The sequence below is a fragment of the Chelonoidis abingdonii genome, chromosome 3 (genome assembly GCF_003597395.2).
Source record: "Chelonoidis abingdonii isolate Lonesome George chromosome 3, CheloAbing_2.0, whole genome shotgun sequence".
Classification (NCBI taxonomy): domain Eukaryota; kingdom Metazoa; phylum Chordata; order Testudines; family Testudinidae; genus Chelonoidis; species Chelonoidis abingdonii.
The window spans coordinates 167,438,888-167,466,624 of record NC_133771.1 but is presented as its reverse complement, the minus strand read 5'-3'; the positions used below and the strand labels follow the sequence as shown (position 1 = coordinate 167,466,624).

General features: G+C 44.7%; 1 protein-coding gene and 1 non-coding gene across 2 annotated transcripts in view; both read left to right on the top strand.

Annotated features, from left to right (window-relative positions):
• Positions 1 to 27,737, top strand: part of MIA3 (MIA SH3 domain ER export factor 3) — a 221,936-nt gene that overhangs the window by 58,590 nt on the left and 135,609 nt on the right. The window lies entirely within an intron of this gene.
• On the top strand, positions 27,571 to 27,643 carry TRNAT-UGU (transfer RNA threonine (anticodon UGU)). Its single transcript has one exon. It is a non-coding gene; the product is annotated as a tRNA-Thr (tRNA).

Here is a 27,737-nt window from a genome sequence, read left to right as displayed (position 1 = left end):
CCGTAATAATCTTTTAACTGAAGGTGGATTTTAGAATCCATTCAGCAACAAGCATACTTATTCTATGAACAAAATGACCTGCTGGCATTTGAGTCTGTTTTTCTAGAATGCTATTTATGGACATCTGCTTGGAAAAGAAAGTCAGACTGCATAAACTAGCAGACCTTGAGCGGGGAGTTATCTGGCATATAACACATACATGTGACAGGCAGATACAAAAGCTAGAGAGAAAGGAAAGATGATCCAGTCTGGGCATCAGGAGACCTTGGTCTGATTCCTACCTGTGTCACAGAATTTCTGTGTGACTTCATCTCTCCATGCTTCAGTTCCCCCATCTGTGAAATGTGGATAATGCCCTGTCTCAGAAAGGGGTTATGAGGCTGAAGCATTAGAGACCGTAAAAAGCTCAGATGTTACAGTAATGGAGGCCTAATAGACAGATAGAACTGCTGTCCCAAAAGCATACAAAAACCCCCGTGTCTCTAATAACTACTATACAAACAAAATAATACTCTGGTTTGGTTTGGTTTTTTTGCCAGGCAGAAATGTTACAAATATGGCAAGGAAGTTGTTATATTTTCAGCCTAATTAATCAAAACTAATGAGCCCCTAGTACCTTATGTTTCTCTCAATCAGAGTATTATCGTCAGTGACACAACACTAGCCCTTTTCTATCACAGAGCAGCCCAGGGACCTCAGATGTAACTCCAGAGCGATTGCCTTGGAGTGTCTCCGTACCATAAAGTAAAGCTTGCCCACATTTGCAGAACAGATGGCTTAACTGTGAGACAATTCATCAGATGGCTCTGAAGAGTTTAATACAATTAAGGATATGCAATCTGGAAATGCCCCAGGCTCAGACAATTTGTCCAATGATTTCTGTAAAGCTTTCAAAAACAAATCTGCGCAGCCCCCTTTTTGCATAAGCTTAGTGATTTCTTGCCAACAGCAAGAGATTCAACCATTAAGGGAAGAAAATTAAGCCCCTTAACTCCTTCATTACTATGTGGTGTGCAGGGAATGGAGACGAGAGAACAGTAACTGTTTTAATAAATATTAACGAAATGTGAACAATTATTATTAATAAATACTTTGCAGTTATAATACCTTTTATCTAAGGAACTCAAACATTAATTCTGGCAACACCCGAGAGAGGGCTACAATTACACCCAATTTGCAGAGGGGGAAACTGAAGCACAAAGTGGTTAACTAATTTTTTCCAGGTCTCGCAGTGGTTTAGCAGCAGACCTGAGAACAGAACCCAGTAGTCCTGCCTTCCTAGCTCTTGCTCTAGCCGCTAAACACCCTCCCTTTCTTTCCCAACTGCCATCAATCAGCTCGTCCACTCAGTTGAGCTGGCAGCTCCAGAGTGATCAGGGGCGGCTCCAGGCACCAGTGCAGCAAGTGCGTACCTGGGGCGGCAAGCCAGAGGGGGCGGCCTGCCGATCGCTGTGAGGGCAGCACTCAGGCAGCCTTCTGCTGCGTTTCTATGGGAGGTCCGCCGGTCCCACTGTTTTGGCAGCAATTTCAGTGGCGAGCATACTGAAGGCATGGGACCGGCAGATCACTCGCAGAACCGCCACTGAATCCATGTGATTGGGGTGGACCTCCCGCAGAAATGCCACCAAAGGCTGCCTGATTGTCGTGCTTGGGGCGGCAAAAAACACAGAGCCACCCCTGCTCATACACAAACTCTGCTCACAGGACCTTTCATTCACACACCTCTACAGGGCCTCTCTCAACATGTTACTTGCACCAGTCCCATGGAAACACCTGTTTGAGGCAGCTGGTTCAACAAAATTCCTGTTGGTGATCAACAGCTTATATTCACAGAAGAAAGATGTATCTATTAGGTGGGATAACTGGGTCAATCTGAGTCAGTGTCCCCTGGTACACTTCCATAACATTTTCTTACGAATATTCCACAGAACTACTGTTAAAAGTCAGTGGGTGATGAAGATAGATAGTAAAAAGCAAACAGAATGTATTCATGCATTCTACCACAGAATATTTTCTTACGAATATTCCACAGAACTACTGATAAAAGTCAGTGGGTGATGAAGATAGATAGTAAAAAGCAAACAGAATGTATTCATGCATTCTACCACAGACTTACTTACAAAGACGTACAGCATCCTGCCAAATGCAGAGCTTCACACTGCATGTGCCCCAGAGGATTAGTGGCACCATATATTAGCAGCTACCTTGCCCTGGCTGGAATGTCAAAGAAAGACTGGAGGGATTATACAAGGAGAAGACATATATGCCCCCACTGAATAGTATGGGGGTCGACAAATCACTTCATCCTCTAAATCTCTGAGGTGTGACATTTTGGCTGACAGAAATATCTCCCTTATTTTCCTTTTGATAGCGATTTTGGACGAATTACAGTATATGCAGTTTTATGTATTCTGATTCCGACAGCTTTGGATGATGCCTTTCCCTGCACAACAGTGACATTTTCAACTTCAGTGCATTATTCAAATCATATCATTTCATTGAACAATTGCAAATCACAACTCTGAAAAGGTCTCGCCTCTTTCGCTCTTTTTTTTATTTTTGAACTTGGGCCTGGAGGCAAAAATGAAAACCTGGGGGAGTAGCTGATGGAGGTTTTACTGATGTAATCGGTTACAGCTCTCCCTGTTGATTTGCTTGCATCATTTAGACTGAGACTTAAAAGAATTATTTTTAGTAAATGGCATCCCACATGTTAAATGATTTTTTTTGTCTCCAACAACCATCACAGAGAGAAATGGAAAAGATATCAGATACAAGCAGCTCAGTTCCTACACTGGGAACCTTAAGAGGATGTCCAAATCCTGAATTACATACCAAATTGTCACTCAAAAGTGGAGGTCCAGAGCCTGAGCTGGTGTAAATTAGACTAGCTCAGCTGAAGTCAGGATCTGGTCCGTAAGGAGCAAATATGGTCTGGCAATTAGATCAGGCGCCTGGCAGTAAGAAATTCTAGGTTCTCTTCCCTAGTTTACCACTGACTTGCTGTGTGACCGTGAATAAGTCACTCAACCTCTCTGTGGCAATTCTCCCATTTGTAAAAGAAGGATAGTAATTATTTTACAGCCCTTAATACACAGGCTGGTTCTGAGATTTAATTTATTATAGTTGTAAAGAGTTTTGAGATTCTTGGGCAAAAGTGCACAGTATATTATTTTTATTTAATGAAACAGAACTAGATAAATTCATGGAGGATAGGTCTATCAATGGCTATTAGCCAGAATGGGCAGGGATGGTGTCCCTAGCCTCTGTTTGCCAGAAGCTGGGAATGGGTGACAGAGGATGGATCACTTGATGATTACCTGTTCTGTTCATTCCTCTGGGGCACCTGGCATTGGCCCCTGTCAGAAGACAGGATAGTGGGCTAGATGGACCTTTAGTCTGACCCAGTATGGCCATTCTTATGTTCCAGGTTTACATACCTACTTACTACTTTATGTGTCCAAATTTAGGATTTGCATGTCCGGAATTGGGATTTGTATATCTATTAAAGTTTTTGGGGCAGACGCGGAACTGGTAAATTGTCATAGCATAATTGAAAGGATTTATTTGTCTTAGCATCCCTGAAAGCGTTAAGTTACACCAGCTGAACATCTGACCCTAGTTTGAAAATTTGGCCCACATTATCTCAGGAAGAGTTTTTTCCAGCTTCCAAAGTGATATGGATTCCCTGGCTATCTCTAATCTTGCTGCCATCACAAGGAGGAGAGGAGCAGTGGTTTAGGGACTCGGCCATGGTACATGGGTGGGACCATGGGGGAGCCATGTTAGTGTGCATAGGTCTCTAAATTGCCTTAGTCTGGCCCTGAAAAATCACAGAGGCTCTACGACCCCAAATTTCATAGAACGCATTCCAGTAGAGGGCTTCAAAACAGTAGCAATAAGAGCAAGGCAATCTACCTTAGTTCATTTTTGACAAGCACATCAAAGGACATAGTCTGGGGCGCTTTCAGAAATATCCATAGTAAGGATGCAATTTTGTAACCTGTACTTGTGTCAGTGAGCACTTACATGAGTAATCCATTGAAGTTGTTGCGTGAATGAGGGCTCAGCAGCATGAGTAAAGCTTGTACATATACAGCTAAAAAGGGTTACAGCAGCTCATGTAACATTTTGACCTAAAGTCACCACTGAGGATAAATGCAGAAGTTCCCCAGCAAGACAGCAGTATGTCAGTTCTGCAAATCAATCTTATCTGAATAAAATCAAGGACACAAGGTGTGACGACTGATAGACCTAACTGCAGGAGGAATACTGCTACTTTCCCAGAGAGCATTTAAAGGAAATAAGATTTTTGTCTCCTTTTGTTGCTGTGCAAGAGATAAATGTTAAAAAGGGAAATGGGAGAATGAGAATGGAGAAGGCTTTCAAAGGAATAACTCAAAAATTGGAGGAAAGTGAATAAAGGTTTTTTTGATTCTGCCAATTCATCAAAATAAGACTGTGACGAAGGCCAAAGACACTGAGATTTTCATCTACATAATCTTCAGATTTATTGGGTTGGTAAGTTGTCAGGTATTTATTGTGGCAAAGATACATTTTTGCAAGGAAGAATAGCTTGGCTATAGAGGAAAAAATATACCCTCTTCCCCCCAAAACCCATACAAAAGCAGAGGACTCCATCCACTTGACCAGCCAACTGATGTTAGTTTATTGAACCCAAGAGAAAACATCAAGTAGAGTTTGTTTCTCTGGGAATGCTTTAAGTGAAACTTCATTAATCAACTCTTGCAGAAACTGTGAGTTTTCTTAAATGCTCTTGTAAGCAAGTAATTAACAAATTCTTAATAGATTTGATTTAATTTATGTATTTTAGTTGTGGCATCTGTATTAGCTATATCAGACTGAAACAAACATGCTTGCCTCTGGAACGCTATTCAACAAAGGGTGGATAATCAACTATGGTATATTCTCTTTAGCTCACAATTTTCTTTCCTCTTTCTCCACCCCAATGACTCTATATGACAGGGATTTATATGACCAGCATTAGTAGAAAATGTGCATAAATCAATAGGGTACAAGAGGAATCACTTCAGAGTGTTGAGTTCATCTCTTAAGAACAAGCAAGCATAAGTAAGATGAGTATGGGAGAAATAGCTGGGGGCTCTCTTACAATCCCACTAAAGTTTGTGTCACATGAGCATTGTTGTAAATTAAGGGGTTTAGAGGAGACTCACAAAGCCACCCCATGTGATTTGGGACAACTGATCATCAATCCAATAAACTAAAAAAATTATTCTTTAACATTTTTCACTGCTCACAGTTTTGTTTTGTTTTTGTTTTTTAAAGAAAAGCTCAAATGAAAATCACACTGGAAAGTCTGATGAAGAAAGCAGAGAAATCTGAGACTTTCAGCAGACATTAAGAAAACAAAATATAGCCTCTTCCTACAGACGAAAGGAGAAAAGATCAGGAAGGAACTGAAAGTCTGTAATGTATTGATTTATCTTCCAATGAACATTGTTATGCATTGAATTACCTACCTTCTGTACTAAATGTTCTGCCTATAATTATCTGTTTCCAAGAGTGCCCACAATGTGCTAGACCTTACACAAATAAAAAAGAAAGAAGCAACCCTGCCCCCAAAGAGCTTACAATCTAAGGCCCTAAATCTGCAAATGTTGACACGTGAATAACTTTATGCTTGATAGTAGTTTGAGATGACTCATGTGCACAGTAATGCCATTGTTTGCAGGCTGGGGCCCATACTGGTTTTTCTGCAGCACTCTTTCTATCCTGCAAAGAATTTTCAAAGCATTTATATTTATTCAGGGAAGAATTCAAGGAAGTTTGAGTCACGTGACCTACAAAAGACAATAGTTTGTTGATTATTTAAAAGCATTTGGGGCTCCTTAAAATTGGGTGTTTTATCAAATACATATTTATTTAGCATATGTACAAAATTAAATTTAGTTTACTTAAGAGTGTTACAGCTATTTTGCTTAACTGCCTGGAAGAGAAGCCTCCTGACCTGTGTATTTTAGTAACCACATGTGATGGGGGGAGGGATAACTCAGTAGCTTGTGCAGTAGTCTGCTAAACCTAAGGTTGTGAGTTCATTTGTTGAGGGGGCCACTTAAGTGCTGGTGCAAAATAAGTACTTGGTCCTGCTAGTGAAGGCAGGGGGCTGGACTCAATGACCTTTCAGGATCCCTTCCAGTTCTATGAGGTAGGTATATCTCTGTATATAATATTGGATGGATGGAAGTTAGGAAGTTTAACAAAAAGAGTGCCTCACATGCATACCAGGTATAGAATATACCTGGATTGTTCAGAGCAGTGGTCCCCAACCTCCTTCCTTAGAGGTTTCAAATTTCGGTGATGACGTCGCTTGCCGTCAATAAGCAACGTCATTGAGAGGCGTCTCTGCCAAAATTTGGGAGCGACGCCTCTCGATGACGTCATTTGTCGATAACAAGAGGCGTCCCCGCCAAAATGCTGCTGCTGCATTTCGGCAGGTGGTCTCCCAGGGGCCATGACTCGAGAACATTAAGATGCCCCCGCAGGTGCCATGGCGCCCGTGGGCATCACGTTGGGGACCCATGGGTCAGAGTAACTTAGTTATAGAACTAAGATGTACAAGCATACAATAAATACACCACTGTTATACCCCTTTTTGCAAATATATTTAAGATGTGCTCCCTATCCTGAAGAGCTTGCAGTCTGAACAAGACAAGACAAACATAAGATAAGACATAGGATAACATGGAATAAAATTATATGTAACTTATAGTTTAATTATATTGTATATAATTAGTGTATGTCCTATACATTGGACTTATATGAGCTAGTATATGATCTCACATGAACTAATATGAGTGGTCCAGATCATATATTACACTCCATACTTGTCTGGAACATATAAACATATAAGATATACAGAATGTAAATGACATGTCTTTTCCACATGGGGCCACTATTCAGGAGAAGGGGAGAGGGTGTGAGGATTACTAATGATGAGAAAAAGAAGAAGGGATAGCTTGAAGAGGTAGGTCTGGAAAGATGGAAGAGATGAAATCTGTCAGATGAGTACAGAAAGACTGTTCCAGCCATAGGGGTGGCATAGGAGATATCATGAAGATTAATGTGAGGAAAGGCATGAAGGACCTGATTCAGCAAAGCACATAAGCACATGCTTCATCCCCACTGAACTCAATGGAACTTAAGCACGTGCTTAAAGGTAAACATCTGCTTATGTGCTTTGCTGAACTGAGACCTAAAAGTTCAGGCCATTCTATTCTGGTAAACGGGGATCCACAATAAAATCTGACGTGTACATTTATTTAAACACCACATTTATTTGACAAGTATTCTGATGCATTCTGACCCTGATTCAACTCCCAGTGAAATTTATGGGAGCCTTTCTATTGACTCCAGTGGCAGTCAGATCAGGTCTACTTCACACTGTGGAAGTCATGACTTTATATATTCATTGCCTCTGATACAATCCTGAATGAAGATTCTGAATGAGTCACTTCTAAATTTGTTTATATAATTTACATTGAAATTAGCATTTATCAGTACAGTAAGTAAAGTGTTAATTTATCCATTACTCAAACATTAAGATATTCTTGCGTTTATTCATCAGATATCTCTTTGACATGTCCTATGGCAGATCAAGTCTTCCTTTAAACAGATTTCTTTACATTTTAGGAGGGGAATTTATACGCATGTATAAACTTTAAAAAAGATCTGTCATGTATGAAGAGCAGCTGCTAATATTTATGCCCTACAGAGTCTCACACAGAGTCTAATTACAATAGTTTAATGTTCTGATTTATGGATTAGACTCAAGAACAATTTATCCCCACATGCAAATGTGAGGCAGCCTCATCATTCTCTTTTGACATTCTCTGTGGTGCTTTTAAAGCTTTTGGCACATTTGATCCCAGCATTAGCTCAACAATTCTGCTTCAGGGGATTTGTTAAAGCTATCAAAGTTCAGACTTAAAACCAGTGTTTGAACTATGATATTACCTGTCTGATCTCCCTACCTTGATTATGCATCTGAGACCAAGATATTATATCTTCATTAGTAACGGGTGAGCCAATTTGAATGAAATACACACCAACCTGAAACTTTCCACAAAATGTAATCCAAATCCTCCCTGAGAGTCAAAAAGATTTGGCTAGCTCTTTTCCCATTATTCTTTCAGTTCTGAATGATTGGTTCCATTTAGGACTGCCAGGAGAAGTGGAAAATACTATGAGCAAGCCTATTCTTGGAGTATTTTCAGCCCAATCAGAAGTAGAAGAATTGTATACTAGATGTGGGCCCAAGAGACAGCCCAAACTTCCTCAAAGAGTGGAGTGTTCAGATGTGTGGTGTTGGTTTAGACTTTTATAGACAAAGGGCCAGATTTTGAAAACAGTGCAGTATTCAGTGCTTTGGAAATCTATCCATAAGTGTCTCGATAGCAGCTTATGATTGCTGAGCATTTTTGAAAATGTGGCCCTTATTCAAGTCCTTAAATGAGAGCTGAGCTCTTTTGAAAATCTGCCCCCCCAAAGTGGCACTTGAAAACTGGCCCTCAACTCTTTCAAAAATCTGGCCATAAAGACCAGCCACTGCATTTGGGAATGGATAATCCAAACATCTCCAATGTTACTGCAGAGCCATTGGCCATTATCTTTGAAAACTCATGGTGATCTGGGGAGGTCCCGGATGACTGGAAAAAGGCTAATGTAGTGCCCATCTTTAAAAAAGGAAAGGAGGAGGATCTGGGGAACTACAGACCAGTCAGCATCACCTCAGTCCCTGGAAAAATCATGGAGCAGGTCCTCAAGGAATCAATTTTGAAGTACTTTGAGGAGAGGGAAGTGATCAGGAACAGTCAGCATGGATTCACCAAGGGCAAGTCATTCCTGACTAACTAATTGCCTTCTATAGACATAATGCTCTGTGGATGAGGGGAAAGATTGGACATGTAATTCTTACTTAGCAAAAAGCTTTAGATATTGGGTCTCCACAGTATTCTTGCAGCAAGTTAAGATTGTATGGGTGGCATGAATGGGACTGATTAGGTGGATAGAAAGCCCTGCTAGATAGTTGGAGTCAATATGACGGTAGTGATCAATCGGCTCCATGTCTAGTATGGCAGCCTGGTATCAAGTGGAGAGCCCAGGGGTCGGTCTGGGAGCAATTTATGTTCATAGCTTCATTATATGATCGTGGAGATGGTGTGGATTGCACCTACAGCAAGTTTTTTGCAAATACACTTAAGACTGGGAGAATTGGTATAGATATTTGCTGAGAAGTAGGACAGAAATAATGAGAGGGACTAGACAAATTAGAGGATGGGCCAAAGAAACCTGATTGAGGTTCAACAAGGGACAAGTTGCAAAGTCCTGACACTTAGGACGAAAGAATCCATTCACGTTACAGATAGGGAGCTTGAATGGCTAGGTAAGTAGTTCTTTCAGAAAGACCTAGGGTTACAGTGGACGAAGAAGTTGATATGAGTTCACACAGTGTGCCCTTGTGCAAGAAAATAACAGCCTTTTGGGCTGTCATAGTAGGAGCATTGCCATGCACGATTGGGGACGCGATCATTCCCCTCTATTTCAAGCATTGGTGAGTCCTCATCTGGAGGTACTGTGTCCAGTTTGAGCCCCAGCTACAAGAAGGGTGTGGACAAATTGGAAAAAGATTCAGCGGTAGAAAACAAAAATGATTTAGGGGGCTTGGAGCACATGACTTAATGAAAGGCAGAGGAACTGATTATTTAGTCTGCAGAAGCGAAGAAGGAGGGGATTTGATACTGCTTTCAACTACTAAAACGAGCTTCCAGAAAAGGATATCTACGCTGTTTCTCAGTGTAAGCAGCATGACAGAACAGGAGTAAGGTCTCAAGTCAGGGGGAGGTTTAGAGTTAGATAATTAGAAAAACTTTTTCCACTAGTCAGGGGTGAAGCACTGGAATGGGTTACTAGGAAGGTGGTAACTGGAATTCCTTCCTTAGACGGTTTGTCAGTATCAGGCTTAATAAAGCCCTGGGCTGGGTGTTGATTTTAGTTGGATGGTCGTGCTTTGAGAGAGGGGTGGACTAATGACCCCTGAGGTCCCTTCAAGCCCTGATATTCTAGATTCATGATTCTATGAAAGTCAGGGAAGAGTTGGAAACTATTGGTGTTGGTTTTCTTTTTTGTTTGTTTTTGTCTGTCGGTTTTTCACATAAGTTCAGATCAGGATCAATTTCCCAACCATTTCAGGGCGTTTATCTTGCTCTATTCTGACCCAGCTCAAACTAGGATACCAGAAGCTCATGGAAGTGAAACTCAACGTGTTGTCCCAACAGCATACTTGTGATACAGCATGAGACATCGAGGGCAGCATCAAGAGTGTTAGCGGGGGCCTTATCCTGCCAAGGGAGGAAGGTTGCTTTAGATAACTAGAACAGCTGTGCGCAAATTAGCAGCACCTGTATTCCAATTAGAGACTGACTCCACTATAGAGCGACCTTGACTTCACTTAGAGGACTGACTTCCAGTTGAGAGCACCTGACTCAGTCATGGGTTCGTGATATAAACTTCCTGCTTTCAGACAGGATGTGGTTAGTTTGAAGGAAAGGTATGGATTTGGAAGCAGATAGTGCAATTTGCAGAAGAAGAAGAGTTTGTCCAGAGAGAAATAGAAGGTTTTGGAGGAGTGGCTGCGTGGTATTTTGGAAGCCCAACAGAAACTCTAGGGTTATAGGGGACCAGGTTGTATAGAAAGAGCGAAAGCCTTCACAAGGCTGTTTACGGGATGAGAGGGAAGTAACCCAGGGAAGAAAACCGCTAGTATCAAGCTAGGTTCACACAACCCAGGCCCTGGGCTTGGGACCTGGAGTAGGGGTGGGCCAGGTCCTCCCTCATCCATTTCCCCTCCTCCCAAGACACATAGGGATGTGATTAAGAACTGGATTCAGAGGCAACAATATCGCCCTGAACCGTACCCAGAGAAAGAAAGCGCGAACCCAGGAGGAACAAGTACCGGCAATTGCCACACGTTGGTGTCGGTTGGGATCTGCGCGCTGGGGACATGTCTCAGGGGGACATAACCCTCCCACCCTTAAGAGGGACGACTGGGTCAAGCCCTTATAACATGCCCGCGGCCCAGCAGGAGCTCCAGGTCCAGGCAAACCGCCAACAAGAGGGCGACAGAAGTGCAGCAAGAACTAATCAGCTGCTGTGATCAGGCGCTCATGACCGAGCCTGCTGGAGACCTAATAACCAGATGAAACCTTATGAACAGAATCCCACGGGAAGGGACCGGACAATACGGGGCTAGCCAACTATTATTAAAACAAAAAATGACCAGGAGGGATGATGATGGAAGCATGAACCTTCTGGCTTTGAGAGAACAGCCCTGTGTAGCCTGCCCCGGATTTACAATGGTCTGGCTTCCTTGCCCCGTTCCTATGTGGGGAAGCCAGAAGGTCGATATTACGATATGTTGCAGAGCTGCAGCAAACTATTCCCAGCTAAAGCAGAGATCACTGCCAGGTTCGGGTGACAATGGCACTGCAAGCCCAGAGAGGTTCCATGAATGGCGATATATGGGACAAGACACCGCACACGTTGTGACTTGATCCACGCTGACCCCGGAAATGGACTGGCCTCTGAAGCATAGCTCTGAGGAGTGATGGAAGTGGTATAATATTGGACCATATTATTGCGGGTTTACACCAGGACTCAGGAACTTGGGTGGTCCGAATACCCCTTTTAACCTATGTGGAGTTGGTTTCCCTCGGGAAAGCAACTTGGCAGCCCGCGAAACTGTTCCAGACTCCAAGCGGCGAGACACGGGCAACCCATGGAAGACAACCCAAAACCCAAGGCCGGACTGTCGAAACTCTAGAAAAACTATAACGGAGGAACGACAGTGAGGAAATGGCTCGAGGCCAGAAAGGGACCCTTGGGGTTTGGGAAGAGTGGTGGGGGGGCGGCAACTAGCCCCAGGCAGGGGAGTGATAACCGGAATGATTAGGGGACGTTTATGAATGTGGGAATTGGGGCACTATAGCAGCCCAAGTGTCCAACAAGGAGGTGCTAATGCAGTGTAATCTGGGGAGTGGGATGGGGACAATGTGGCCTGATCAACCTGGTAGGGGTTACATTGACCTACTGGATTTACCAGCCAGTAAAAATGATGTATAAAAACCATAGCATTTAATAGATTCGGAGTTCTCGTCACCGTTGGGGTCGTCGCGGAAAGTCTGGTGGGAAAGGACCTGAAGTAACTCGGCCAACAAGCACAGGGGTAAGCATGCGTAATGGCACCGTGAATTTTACCCTACAATTCCATTACGGATTGAATCCAGGGCAATACCACCAGAGGTTCTGCAGCAGTAGTCCCCAGCTCCCGTGTTCCTGTTTTGATATGGGAGAGACTTCCCTTGTGGTTTGAGAACTACTGACCCCCGATAGGGCAGGAGGGTAGCAACCCCCAGGTTGAGCCAGAGGCAACTAACAGATAGCTCGCCCCAATGTTTCTGAATTTGGCTCAGAATTTCTCATCCCTGGAAAACCGCAGGCTAGGCCGAGGAACGAAGGCGCGGCTAGAAAGATTAGGGACAGGATTTGGCAGCTATCAATAAGACTTCCCTTGTGGGTAGGCGAACCCGCCCAGAGACAAGGAGAAAGGTTCGGTCACGGAGGATCAAGGAGGTTTCCTGGCCCAAGTGGGAGCCCCCAGGGGAAGATTGAAATTAGCCCCTGATTCGTCAGTTCAGCACTGCACGTGAGACCTTTGGGCAGGACCAGGCCGAAGATGCCATTATATGCAACGTGAGGAAAGAGTAGTGGAATGAAGTAATGGCCAGGTGCCTGTAGAATGAAAAGTCAAAGGCCCAAGCATTATTACGTGCTCAAACGTGATCTGTGTACAGATAGGCAAATACGAGGGGAAGGAGAGCAACTCTAGTCCCACTGAAACACATTAAGGCCGTACTAAGAGGTAGCTCACATCTTTATTTGGGGACATCTAGGGTAGACAAAGACGCTGGATGAATATCTAAGAAGGTTTTATTGGCCAGGAATACGAGCAGATAGGTTCCAGCGTTATTGTGCCTCCGCCCTGAATGCCAGTGCATAGCCTCGACTCACTGTCGGGTCCTCCGACTAGTATGACCTTTAGCCTAGTTATTGATGTCCCGTCGATGAGAGGCGATAGCGATAAGGACATGCGTGAGGGCCCACTGGAGGAAAGGGCACCAAGAGGACCAACCGAAAGATATCACTCTATGTTGAAACCAGGTCCACCATAATATCAAGAAGGACCAATCCACTTTAAACAACCCACAGATCTAAGAGCATTTGAGCATAAAGAGCCTACTACAGTTTTCGTTAAAGGGTGCAGCCAGGCAATCCCTTAGAGGAGATCAACTGACAGACCAGAGAAAACCCACAAGTATTACGTGCAAAAGCTATATGAAGCGAGAAAGGACTATAGTGATGGGGCCCGCCGCGTCCAGCGTTAATACAGCCACAAGGATTCGGACCTCCGGGCCCTTACTCATCCGACAAAACAGACGATGTCGGCTGTAGTCGAAAATTCACATCGGAAGAGCGCTACCAGCAAGTACGCAGTCCCTTGGATAAGCCCCGGGGTAGGTAGCAAACAAGAATGGAAAGTCTCCCTTTGCAACTCTTATAGGACGGATGCCACCCGACGGAGAAGGATTCTTGGAAACCCACTCGTTATTGTATGCGCCAATGGCTAGGCGGAATTTCGGAGGAACAACCCAACCCAAGTCAGGAAAGAATTCTCCTACTGAGCATCTTTATTACAGATGCAGAAATGCGATATCTCGAGATAACCCTTAGTACGGGAGCATTTAGAAATTAATGCCACAGAATTAGGCGCTCGAAAGTAGGGCACCATGAGAGTGAAAAAATGGAGAGAAATTACTGAGCAACCAACAAGACCATTATGACAAACCAATGGCGTTTCGGGGCATCATCCCGTAAAAATCCGATAATTTATCAGCCGGCCTGGAAACATGTTGAGTCACAATGACCATGACAGATAGCAAAGTCAACAGGCCCGCCTAAACCCTTCCCGAGCCTCCACAGGCCGCTAAGGGCCCAGCGCCGCCGTTCACAGCCGCCTTGAAGGCCCAGCGGCCGCCTCCACTGGCCCCCTAACGGCGTCCGCAGCGTTCAAGAGGCCTTCTCTTTCTAAGATGGCCAGCGCCGGCCACCACAGGCCCCTAACGGCTTCGGAGCGTTCCACAGGCCCCTAATGGCCAGCCCGCGTCCATAGGCCTCCTAACGCCCTTCGCGTGCTCTCACAGCCCCTAACGGCTTCCGCAGCCGTTCGCAGGCCCCCTAACGCCCAAGCGCCGCGTCACTAGGCCCCTTAAAGTCCCAGCGCCGCCTCCTACACGCCTCCTAAACACTTCCGCACGTCCACAGCCCCCTAATGTCCAGCGCCGCCCACCCACAGGCCCCTAACCCTTCCGTAGCGTCCACAGGCCCGCCTAAGGCCCCAGCGACCGGTCACAGCCCCTAAGGCCCAGGCCGCCCACAGGCCCCCTGAGAGGCCCAGCGCCGGCCTCCACAGGCCCAAGCCTAACGCGTTTCCCAGCGTCCAAGCCCCCTAATGGCCAGCGCCGCCACCACAGGCCCCCCCTGGGGGGGACGGCCTTCGTGTTAGGCGTTTTTCCAACCCAGGCACCCCCCCTAAACGGGGGCCCCAAGGCCGGGGGGGCCCCCCGGGGCGGGGGTCCAAAAACAAAAAGGGGGGGGGCCCCGGAAGGGGGGCCAAGCGGGGCCCGCCCTTTTTCCCAACAGGGGCCCCCCCTAAAAGGGGCCCCCAGTCGCCGCCTCCCACAGGCCCCGGAAAAGGGGCCCAAGGGCGGCCCGGCCTTCCCAAACAATGGCCCCCCCCCTAATGGTCCAGGGCGCCCGGGCCCCCCAACCCAAAACCAGGGGGGGCCCCCTAAAACGGGGCCTCCCGGTAGGCGTCCAAACAGGCCCCCTAAGGCCCAGCGCCGCGTCCCACAGGCCCTAAGGCCATCGCCGCCTGCACAGGCCCACTAACAGCGTCCACAGCGTCCACAGGGCCCTCTTGGCCAGCCGCCGTCACCACAGGCCCAAAGCGAAAATGCGAGATTCGCCGGGAACGGGTGATGGTTGTTAGTGGCCGACACAGAAAGCAACTCCTTAGCCAGTTGGCACGGTCATATGAGCAGTTGTGGAGCCCATGGAGAAGTGAATTAAGGTTAGACAACCAGACTTTGCCGGAAGCCAGAGCAAACTATACCACATCAACTTACTTGGAAGCCCTGGCATGACAGAGCGATGTTGTCTGGTCACTAGGCGCTCCTCCCTCAGGCGACGGCCCGCAGAGAGCAGGTAAAGATCTCTCCGACTTAACCCAGAACAATGGATGGAGTATTGAAATGATCACGGACCAGGCGTATTTTGTACCAACAAGGGTCGAACGGACTAGTCCCTCATTGTCACCAGCCCCGGACAAAGGTGGACGATAAGGACCATATCGAATTACCCAGAAGCTCCTAAAAGGGAAGAAATTAGGATGGAGTGCCCCCGAAAGATGCTGGAACTCGGGGTTCATTGAAGCTCTACTGGCCACATCAGTCTGGTCCCAGTTCCCCGGAGATGCACCGTACCTTAGTCCCCACCCAAGCGCGTGGGGATGGCCACATGACCTTTCCTGTGTAATACGACTTTTTCGGAAATTAAATGAAGTATTATCCCAAAGCTGTCCCCGTGTCCCCCACCCAATTTTTTTCGGCCCCGGGCCCTCCACGGGCCCGCAATCCACTTGCTCATTGAGCGAGCGTGAGAGTTGCACTCGTTAAGGCAAGGCCGCGCACAATACCGCTAACCGCACCTAGATGCTGAGGCAAATTGTGGCTGAAATCAGCCTACGCGGCCTAGGGCGCGAGAGGCCAGGAGAGCCACCGCGTCTCTTGTAGCGACGGCCCGAATGGGGCCTGTGTGTGCCGAGTACACTGTCTCTTCGGACTCCCTGGGGCCCCCCCCCTCTCGCCCGTTCCGAAGAATGAGTGGATAGAGAGGTTTACATCCGGAGACCCCCATGCCACATGCCGGCCCGGCCTATCTAGCGACATAGTTATACATAGCCCTGATTGGAGACACACCTGGACACCGTGAAATGACCTTTGCGCGAAGGTTTCACCCGGCTACTCGCTACGTGAATGTATGCTCTCAGTGAGCGCCAAAACTCGGCAGGTAGGAGAGGGGGTGAAGCCATGGAACCAGACGTAGGACGGGCGCCCAATATACGAAGTCTTTTGCCCCGTACACGCGATTCTACGAGCCAGGTGCCAAGGCGCATTTATTGTGGCGGTCGATGCGATACTACTCGGAGATTATCCTCATTTTGCCTACAAGAGCGGGGCCCTTTACGGCTGATAAAGCTCGGGGGAGCCCCGAGCTGTTAGTGAAGGTGGCGAGCGGCGGAAGCAGCATTTGCAGATTGCAGCAGCCCTATCGCGCTGCCTAAAGGTGCCCCGGTACTCATGGGCCCCAGGAGTTCGAGGAAGGAATTACTCTGCGCCGCACTGCAGAACGGACGCCTCGGAGGTGGGACTCGGTGCGTTCCTTCCCAGATGTTAGGGGAGGAGGAGGATCCCACTCCATGGTTACCTCAGCCCACGAGCTCCTCCCCAGGAACAAATACACTGTTGTTGAAAAAGGGAATGGTCTGGCGATAAAATGGGCTATGAGACTCTCCGCTACATCTCTGGGCGCGGCGTTTACCCTATGTGACTGTCACGCCCCGCTCCAGTGAGGCCACTCGGCCAGCGACAATGAAAGCCCAGAGTGACGAGGGTGTGGTTCCCTCTTTTTTGCAAAACCTTTCACCATTTATCGACGCGGGTCAGCATAGGGCTGGAAGCAACACTCCTCGGCAACGCTGATGCTTACGCCAAACAACTGCTCTTTGTCCGAGTAGCCGAACCCCCTGGTCTGGCAGGGGGGGGGGGGCTCTCTCGGCATGGCCAAGTGAGCCGGCCGCATAAGGAGTTTAGCAGGGCTTATTCCCTGCCAAGGGAGGAAGGTTTTGCTTAGATTAACTAGAACAGCTGTGGCCAATTGGTAGAGCCAACCTGATCCATTAGAGCACCTGACTCCACTCATAGAGCACTGACTCATACTAAAGGAATAAAGCCTGCTTCAGTCAGACAGGGGCTTGGTAGTTGAGGAGAAAGGGTTGGATTGGAGCAGATGCAATTGCAGAACACAAGAGAAAGAGTTTGTCCAGAGAGAAATGAAGTTTGGAGTGAGTGCTGCGGTGGATTTGGGAGCCCCACAGAAACCCTAGGGTAAGAAGAGCACAGGTTGATAATAGAGAAGAGGCGAGAAGCCTTCACAACTGACGGGCATGAGAGGGAATAACCCAGGGAGAAACCGCTAGTTTCATAGTGTTCAACACAAACCCCAGGGCCCCTGGGTTGGGACCTGGATACGAGGGTGGGCCAGGGGTCCCTCCCTCTCCACTCCCTCCTCAAAGGACAGGGAGTGATTAAGAACTGGTTCCAGAGGCAAGCAATATCGCCTGAACCTACCCAGAGAAGGAGAAAGCGCAAGACCCAGAGAACAGTACCGGCAATTTGCCATAAACTTAACTAGTCAGCATTGTACCTGTGTATTATTTTCTATTCCTGACCACCTGGTTAAACATATAATTAAATATTATTTTTTGTTATGAAGTGTGTGTAGCACTCTTGCCATATTGGCAGCTCCCAGCATGTTCCACAGATAAAGAACAGAATAGATGCGGAGGCTGGTAAAATGAAACTGCCTGCCTAACCTGTATTTGAGACTTGGACCAGGAGTGGGAGCTGGTGGACTGTCATGGGAGCTGAGGACTAGACTGCTACCTAAGAAACACCAAACTCCATGTGTTTAAACAGAGAACTAGAAAGTGACCTCACAGGACAAGGAGAGGAGCCGGCCCTTCCTTCCAAGCAATCACCCAGCAGGAAGAGCTGAGAGCCAGCATGTAGACACAGGGGAGAGGAGAGGAGCTTTCAGATTCCATTGTTCAGAAGAGGACTATCTGCCAGCCTCACTCTGTATTGCCAACCCTTAGCCTTCAAAAGTCATCTGTCAGGCCTCAAAAATCATGAGATAGACTGAAAAATCATGAGATTTTTAAAAAACAATATATTTTAGGTAGTTTCTTTTTGCTTTCTGGTTGCTGACCTTTCAGGGTCACGCTTCTCCATTTATCTCTGCAACGATGGGGACTATTTACTTACTTTTTTAAAAGATGAAAACTGAGATTCTCACTTGACTCTTGGAGCTGGGACTTTTAGAAAAACAGCAAATATTATGAAGCTCCAAATAAAGATCACAAGAGTTGGCAATGCTGCTCAATTGTTAGGCTTCCCTTACATCAGAAACCCAGGGAAGGCCAGTTTGTTCCATTCCACAGGGTGGTCTGTGTGCCTCCCTGTAAAATGATATCACAATAATGAGTATTGATTATACCCTGTACTTAGCTCTCTCTGGAGTCACTCCCTAACTAGCAAAGACTTGGTCCCAGGGGCTCAGTTAAGTGGGGTGAATGCTCTCAGAGTTGAAGGGGTATGTTAGTACCTCTCTGCATCCAAGCAACAGGTAGGCCTGCAGTGCTTGAGATTATTTATCATTGCAAATGTACCTTTCCTTGGTGTATCTTCTACCAACCACAAGGAAGAGTGTGCACACTGATCACCTAAAACCTGTAGATTACCTGTGAGTTTTCACCCACTTTACTTTTATATGGTTTGGGGATTCTGATTCAGTTTACTTGTTAGAGGGAATGTGATTGTCTGAAAGAGGGCATATGGATATTGTTGTAAGGCTAATGTATTCACTGGTACATCTCTTCTCCATGACTTCCCCTCCCTTTTCATTGACATAGTGGACAAAGCACTGCATAGAGGCTCAGGAGAACTGGATACTATTTACAGCTCTGCCCATAGCCTGCTGGGTGACCTTGAGCAAATCTCTCCACCTGAGTTGTCCCCCACTATAAAATGGAGATAATGGCAGTGGCCTCTTTTATAAACCACTCGGAGATCTTGTAATGAAAAGCTTTAGAGCAGAGTATATACACATAGATACATCTGTTCTTGGTAGTAAAGTCCACTGACTCCTCCCTCCTAAAAGACTCGGGGCATGATTTAGGACCAATGTATATGATTTTTCATACAAATAGTATGTGCAATATGGTTGAGTTAACATTGCTTCCGCAATCATAATTTTGACATCTTACTTTTTATTAACTGAAAAATAGTATGGGATAAGTGTCATTAAAACTGTATCATGCCCATAGACTTTAAGGTCAGAAGGGACTATTATGATCATCTAGTCTGACCGCCTGCACAACGCAGGCTACAGGATCTCACCCACCCTCTCCTGTATCAAACCTGTGTCTGATCCAGTGAAATTCTCAAATCATGGTTTAAAGACTTCAAGGTGAAAAGAATCTTCCAGCAAGTGACCCGTGCCCCATGCTGCAGAGAAAGGCAAAAAAAAAAAACCCAGGGTCTCTGCCAATCTGCCCTGGAGGAAAATTCCTTCCTGACCCCAAATATGGCGATCAGCTAAACCCTGAGCGTGTGGGCAAGACTCACCAGCCAGACACCCAGACAAAGAATTCTCTGTAGTAACTCAGATCCTGCCCCATCTGACATCCCATCACAAGCCATTGGGCGTATTTACTGCTACTAGTCAAAGACCAATCTCATTATACCATCCCCTCCATAAGCTTATCAAGCTTAGTCTTGAAGCCAGATAGGTCACTACCCCCGCCCCCGCCCCGGAAGGCTGTTCCAGAACTTCACTCCTCTGATGGTTAGAAACTCTCGTCTATTCATGTCTCTTATTTATGCGAGTTTATATCACTTTTTTTTTTCGTTCACATGGTACAGAGCTTAAAAATTCCTCTCTCCTCCTCGTCTATTATTCTTATATGTATTTGTGAGAGCAATCATATTCCCCTCAGCCTTATTTGGTTAGGCTAAACAAGCAAGCTCTTGAGTTCCTTTTCATAACAAAAATCTGTGGACCTGATAGACTATGACGTTTTGGAGCATGAGCTTTGTGGGTGAATACCCCTTCGTCGTTTACCCACAAAAGCTCATGCTCCAAAACATTGTTAGTTATAAGTGCCACAGATTCTTTGCTGCTTTACAGATGCAGACTAACACGCTACCCTCTTGATACTTTCATAGACAGGTTTCCTTCTCGATCATCACTAGTAGCCTTTTATACTGTCCAGTTTGATTCATCCGTCTTAACAAGGGACAGACATGCACACATATTCCAGATGACGTCTCACAGGCCTTGTATTAACGGTACTAACACCTCTGTATCTCTACTGAAGACCTCCCTGATCTCAACCAAATTAGTTTTTTCATGGCCATTATTACATTGGGCTCATAGTCATACTGTGATCAACCAATACTCTAGGTCCTCTCCTCCTTTGCACTTCCAACCGTGCACATATCTTTAAACAATTATTCTTGTTATTAATCCTAAATGCATACTTGCACTTTTCACTATTAAATTCATCTATTACTATTACTCCAGTTTACAGGTCATCCAATCTTCCTGTATATATCCCAGTCCTTCTTATATGGCAATACTCCCAGCTTTGTGTTCCGCAGACTTTATTACGGTCATTCCCTTTTTGTGCCCAGGTCCGATCACAAAGATTAAATAAGATTGATCCCAAAACCAGTCCCTGAGGAACTCCACTAGTAACCTCCCTCTAGCCTGACAGTTCACCTTTCAGTACAACTCATTGTAGTCTCCCCTTTAACCAGTTTCTTATCCACCTTTCAATTTTCATATTGATCCCCATCTTTTCCAATTTAACTAATAATTCCCTATGTGGAACCGTATTGAATGCCTTACTGAAATCTAGGTAAATTAGATCCACTGCGTTTCGTTTGTCTAAAAAATCTGGAGATCAGGTTGGTTTGGCATGATCTACCTTTTGTAAAACCATGTTGTAATTTGCCCCAATTGTCATTGACTTTAATGTCCTTAACTACTTCCTCCTTCAAACATTTTTCCAAGACCTTACATACTACAGATGTCAAACTAACAGGTCTGTAGTTGCCCAGATCACTTTTTTCCTGTTTCTTAAAGATAGGAACTATGTTAGCAATTCTCCAGTCATACGGTACTACCCCTGAGTATATAAATGTGCAGATAAGAGCAGAGTTAAGGGTCTGTGTCAAAACTTAACTTTTTCTGAGATTTAAATGCTTATCTGTGCAAACCTAACATGGGGGTATTTTTCTCCCCCCAAAACTCAGTGTGACTGAAAACTCTTGAACCAACATTTGCGCCTTTGTTTGTGGATCCTCATCCTCAGGTGATCAGGATATTCACAGGTCATAACTGGGCATGACAGAGAGAAGGTAACCTAGCAAAGTTAGGGACCCGTGTCTCACTGAAACTCAGTGGGAGCTGGGTGCCAATGTTCTTTAGTCTCTTTTGAAAATTTCAGCCTAAATGGTTTACAGTAGAACAAAGATCCTGGATTCTATTGAGAGGTTTTGTCAGAAATCAGATCACAGTTCTGAAAACAGCAGCAGAAAAAAAAAAAACCTGCTCCTTGATCAGAAATGCAGAGGCTGGAAAGGTTTGTGTCATGATGTTGGTGGAAGACTTTTGTTTGATTGCAGCCCACTTGAAATCCTCTGAGCTGGTTTTTACAATACAGGACTGAACATTCATAGAGCATGCAACAAATAAACTCATTTTGCCATGCTGCTGTGAGATACGTAGGGAAGTGTTGGACAGGTGGGAAACTGGGGCAGAGGGATTAAGTACCACACAACAAGTCAGGATTAGAACCAAGGCCCTGGTCATTCCCAAGGGTTGTGCCCATTCCTGCAGGCCCTGCTGCCTCTTCAGAAAGATTTTGAAAAACCTGCCTTGAAAGTTGAGCCTATCCATTTTTAGTGTTATAAACCAATTGAACTGCAAAAGTTGAAATCCTTTCCTAATAAGACCAAGTAACACTGTGGCAGCTGCTCTCTCAGCCTCACGTTAAGTGTTTTGCTGTCTTCAGGCCAGAGTGCCAAATTTAGGTCTGATCTACACTCCAGACTTAGGACAATGCAAATCAGCTTATGTCAACCTAACTATGGAAGTATCTACACTTAAATTTCACTCCTGTTGATGTAACTGCCCTGCTACACCAACTTAATAACTCCACCTCCACGAGCGGCGTAGAGTCAAAGTCAATGCCGTGTCAGTGTAGACACTGTGTTGCTTTCGTTGACTGTTACTGGCTTTCCAGAGTCATCCCACAATGCCCCATTCTGACAGTACAATCGAGACAAGCGCTCCTGGTGAGGACATGCATTGCCGACACAAGGAACAAAGTGTAGACATGCACAAGTGATGTAATTACTGAGGCAGCTGCATGCCAACGTAATTTTATAGTGTAGACATGGCCTCATACTCAGCCCCGACTGAGGGGGAGTGTGGAGCCAGATCAGCCTACAGGGAGTTCTGGATGGGAGTATACTAGTTCCAGAGAGCATGCACTGCAACCTTTAGGATCTTGCAGCTTTTGTATAGAGAGAAACATGGACATTATATCACCCTCCCCCATGCCCACTCTTTGAGGTGGTTTGCACTTCTGGAGACACCAGCTGTGAGTAATCCTCATGGTCTCCCTACCAGTGCCTTGCAAAGACCAGCCACAATCTAGCCGCCTCTGTGCTTTGCAGACTATTGTGTCCTTCAGATAGGAATTAGGCCCTCTCGATGTATAAAACAGAGAACAGAATTTTTTTGCTATAATATAAAGAGACACAGAATGTTTTCCACCCAAGGCATGAAGGAAGAAATGTTCCAGCCTTTTTAAAACTGTGTAGCTGACATAAAAACATCTTTTCCTTGCAGCCAACTCAGCCTGGTTCCTGCGGCATCCTCATTATCATCAGGCCACACTCTATTACAATTAAAGACTCTTATGAATGATAAAACCTAATCCAACCTATGTCAAAGTGGCATCTCTGAAGTGAGTAAAATTAAATTAGCCCTTTTGAAGCTTAGGGAAGATTGAGTTATGTAACCATACCAAGAGACCCTCTCAGCAACATAGATCCTCCGAACTAACCATAGCACGTAAGATTTAGGTTAGCTCCCTAATAAAAAATACTACAATTTTCCACAATAATGGTCCAGAATAAGGCAGTAATACTATAGTAAATGATAGCCTTTTGTAGCATTACTCTAACATACTGCTGTATTCCTCTAGAAAACAGTTTTGATGCTCAGATACAGTAACGACAGGCCCATTAGAAATATCTGTTTAGATTAAACATATAGCTGGCCCATTCACAGACAGAGACCTATGAGATAGAAATGAATATTGCTGGTTTCCTTTTAGATGAGATTTTTATTGGTAATTATTTCCCCAAACTTCTGTTTCACTCCCATTTCTATTACTTAAACCTAAAGCTTGTGGACTTTGTCCTTCTATATCCTAAATTTTAAGTTCGTCAACGGTGGCAGAATGAAATCCCAGAACAGCGAATCTATAGTGCAGGTTTTTTCATACTCCTCTTACCAATGTGTTGTAACCCAATTGTAGAGAGTCCCCCTTTTCTGGAGGAAGAGGGGAGTTTAGTCTTCATAACTCATTCAATTCTTGGTCTCACTCCAGAGACAGCTAACAAGGTTGCCTACAGTGATGGTACTGTACTTCTTTTGTGTGTGAGATGAGGACATTTGTCCATTAGGAACTGGACTGAGACCACCAAAGTCATTTCACAAAGGCCTCCAAACCAACCTTCAGATGCTTACAACTTTCACCCATTGCCACCCTGGGCTAGACTGGACTCAGATGTGCAATCCCTGGACCCACTGAAGTCAACAGCAAGACTCCCATTGACTTCAGTGGGGCCAGGATTGCTCCCCACCATGCTACAAGTGAAAGACTTCATAACCAATCCACCATGCCAGTTGGGCACAATAACGAAAAACAATTGTAATTTGTTTTTGTTGACACTTATTTGGCTGTATCTTACACCTTATTTTGTCCTTCTGTGTATAATGGCCAAATGGATCATGTCTGTAACTGAAAGATCAATACTTAAAAAAAAAAAAGAAAAGGTACACATCTGAAAACACAGAACAAAGAGCCAAGTACTGAGGCACCTCACTTCACCAACTCCCTCTGAAGTCAATGGCAGTGTGGCCTGAGGAAAGTGAGTAGAAGTTGAGTAAGGACCTCACGATTTGACCAAATGAGAATATAAACCTTAACACCTAGGGTAGAAGTTAGAACAAAAGCCATAACGTCAGTAGGTGTGGATGACACTCAGCACCTGGCCTACCAGCCTCAAGGGCCAGATCCAAGCCCCGCTGTAGTCACTCCAGTTCCATTGATTTCAATGCATTTTGAAACAGGCTCTGTATTTGCATAGGACCAAGTACCCCATTAGTTCTCACTCAACCACTGATAATTAATAAGTGAAACTCACTGACATTTTGATTGTGAATTATTAGGTTACTACAGAGTTTTAGGGATTGGGAAGGGCTGCTCATTTGTTTTTTAGTCAACAATACTAGATCCTTCAAACAAAAAACTAGTGGGGCTGTGAAAAGATAGCTATTGTGCACAGTCCTTTCACATATAGGCTGCCAAGGAAAAGCAAGCGGGCCTGTTTTGCTGATCTGTATTTATGCTGAGCTCATCACAGGTGCATAAGGTTGTCCTGCGGCACAATGATGTGTACATGAAGAGGACAAAGCTAGACGAGACACAACGACCTGTTATGAGACATGCCACATTTGTAAAGGGAGGCATCACTGGTATTTATTTCAGATTACTGCCATCCAAAGCAGGTAGCTGGATTTGTGTGACCAGAGGGTGAGCCTACAAAACAACAAAATTTGACAAGTAGCAGGATAATTAGTCTTGCAAAGACATTTGGAAAGCTTTTAACATGTAATAGATATTTCAGGGATTGTTTAAAGCCTAGTTACTTGAAGAGACATTTCAGTGGTTTACTTCTCATGCTAGCATTTGAATTCAGAGCAATGCAGAAAGATCATATGGAATGTGAATTCTAAAAGCCAGACTCTGATCTCAATTATACTGGGGTAAATTCAGAGTAACTCCAGACTGAATCACAAGTTTTGCCCTTAAGTGTGGAGAAGGACATTTGGGGAATCCAGTGGTTAACCAGGATGAGTTAACACATTTAAACAGCCTTTGTCCACACTAAGGGCTTGTCTCCACCGGCACTTTACGGCACTGCAACTTTCTCGTTCAGGGGTGTGGACAAAAAACCCCTGAGCGCTGCAAATTTCAGTGCTGTGAAGTGCCAGTGTAGATCGTGGTAGCTATTCCCCTCATGGAGGTGGGGTTTTTAGATTGCTGGGAGTGCTCTCTCCCAGTGCTATGCTGCGACTACACAAGCCATGTTAAAGCGCTGCCATGGCAGCGCTTTAACGTTGCCAGTGAAGATGTGCCCTATGTCTTAGTTAACACATTGACTATGTCTTAGTTAACACATTTTTGTAGCTCGATACTTTGTCTGAAGATTTGCTCTTCAGATCTTGCCCTCTGCTGTGACTCTCTCCAGGAAGAGGAAGCAGACTCATGATGCAGCACATAGAAAAGAATAACACTCTTCTGCTCACAGTTTCATGTCCCTCTCCAAATGCCACCACAAAACCTTCATTATATTTCTTTATTTTGCAACAGACTCTCTTGTAAAAGGGTTTTGTGAGCTGATCCTCTGCATGAAGAATGATACCATATATACTAAATGTGTATTGTGCTGGCAGAGTTACATAAGGGACCTTTGCACTAGGCCTGTCTCTACCCAGGTGCTATTAATCCCTCACTTTTATCAGGACTATCTCACTGAACACCTGAAAAAAAATAATGCTAAAGAGGGGTTAGTACATAAAACATGTTTAATCCTCCAGTAAGTTACCACAGATTTTATATAGTAAAGTTTGGTCTTTTCTTGTCTGGCTAATAGATTTTAAAAATTAAATTGTTATACTAATTTTATTTTAAATGTATAAAATTCACCCTCTTTAGCCTTTTGAATCTGCTAATGCTGCTTCTCCCCTCTCCCCACCCCTACCCTTCTTTAATATAGTGTTTAGGTTCCACCTAGTGGCTTCCAGTAACATTTATATTACACCGAAGGCTAGATATTCAGGCATGTAAACCCATGCTAAAGGGCAACTGTATGCATAGATGTTAGAGGCACTTCAGCCTGACTCTGTTAGCACCCTGACAGATTGGCATGTGCCAAAAAAGGAATGGGAAAGGGGTGCCATGGGATGGCCTGAAATATCACAAACATCTGTGATCAATAGATGATTGCTTTTGTTATATATATATATACACACAGTTTAGAGAGAAGATAGCCACGTTTCTTTTTATCTTCTAAAAAGCATTCTCTGGGTCTATTCATGATGTATCCTGGTGCTATGGCTTTACAAATACATGTAGATGCTAGGGGCTTGTCTGTGAGGAAAAGTTTTACCAGTCATATTGCTATAGTCCCTGGGCCTACGCTGAGGGTATAAGAGTGACTTTCTGCTGTTTATCTTAGCCCTTGTCACAAGCTATATAACTGAACAGTGCCTTTATTAAGACCATGATTTTTAATAGCTTATTACTGCAATCTGTAACCACTATGCTAAAGAATCTGTTCCACCTTCTATTTAGCTGTAACAAGTACCTTCCCCAGACCTCAAGAAACACCCTGTGCAGCTCAAAAGCTTGAACCAACAGATGTTGATCCAATAAGAAATATTACCTCAGCCACCCTGTCTCTCTAATATCCTGGGACCAACACTGCTACAACAACACTGCAAACTCAGGGTAGCCCATCTAAATATTGTTTTTTGCTATATTTCTCTTTCCAGTCTTATTTCTGTAGGGATGGTGCTGTCTCACAGAAATGGACACTGAGTTAGTGTTTGGTGGATTTGATTCCTTCAGTCTGCTCATCTACTGAAAATAATGCATTAGTACACTTTTTACCTATGTCAGCTGCAGGAAAATCCTAATTAGAAGTGTCCATTATACTGTCTGGTGTATAACTGTATATAGCACACCTGATGATCATGTGCTCTGATTACACACTTGGACTAGGCTGAGCCTGATATAAACATATTGAGTGTAACGTAAATATGTAGATACTTGTACACTTACCTTAATTTTTATTTAGTTACTATCAATGGCCATATTATTGCTGACATTTAAATTAGTCTATTTATTGCAACAAAAGTTGGCTCCAGGTTCTCCCGGCATCGAAGTTTGGGAAGGTTAGGACCTGGGGTATTTTTAACTCAGCTCTGACAACAAAGAGTTTTCATTATATTTTTTTTTAAGTCTATGATTTAAAAAAAAAATAGTAAATACCTGCTACTGAATCAGAGGAGTTTCCAGATGCAGTAAAAAAAATAGGTTAATTCAGATTAAAGAGTGTCCTGGTATACAGTAATAGTTTATTAAATTGTATTAGCAATGGAGACAGAGTACATTACCAAGCATTTAGACCAATAGAAATGATAGGTGGCTCCATAGCTCAGTGGTTAGAGCACTGGTCTTGTAAACCAGGGGTCGCGAGTTCGATCCTCGCTGGGGCCTCGAGCTATTTTGTTGGCTAGAGCGTGCTAAATAAAATCATTTTAGGTCAGCAAGAGGAGAGGGCAGCTCCAGGCCGTAGTTGGCTCCAGCGACT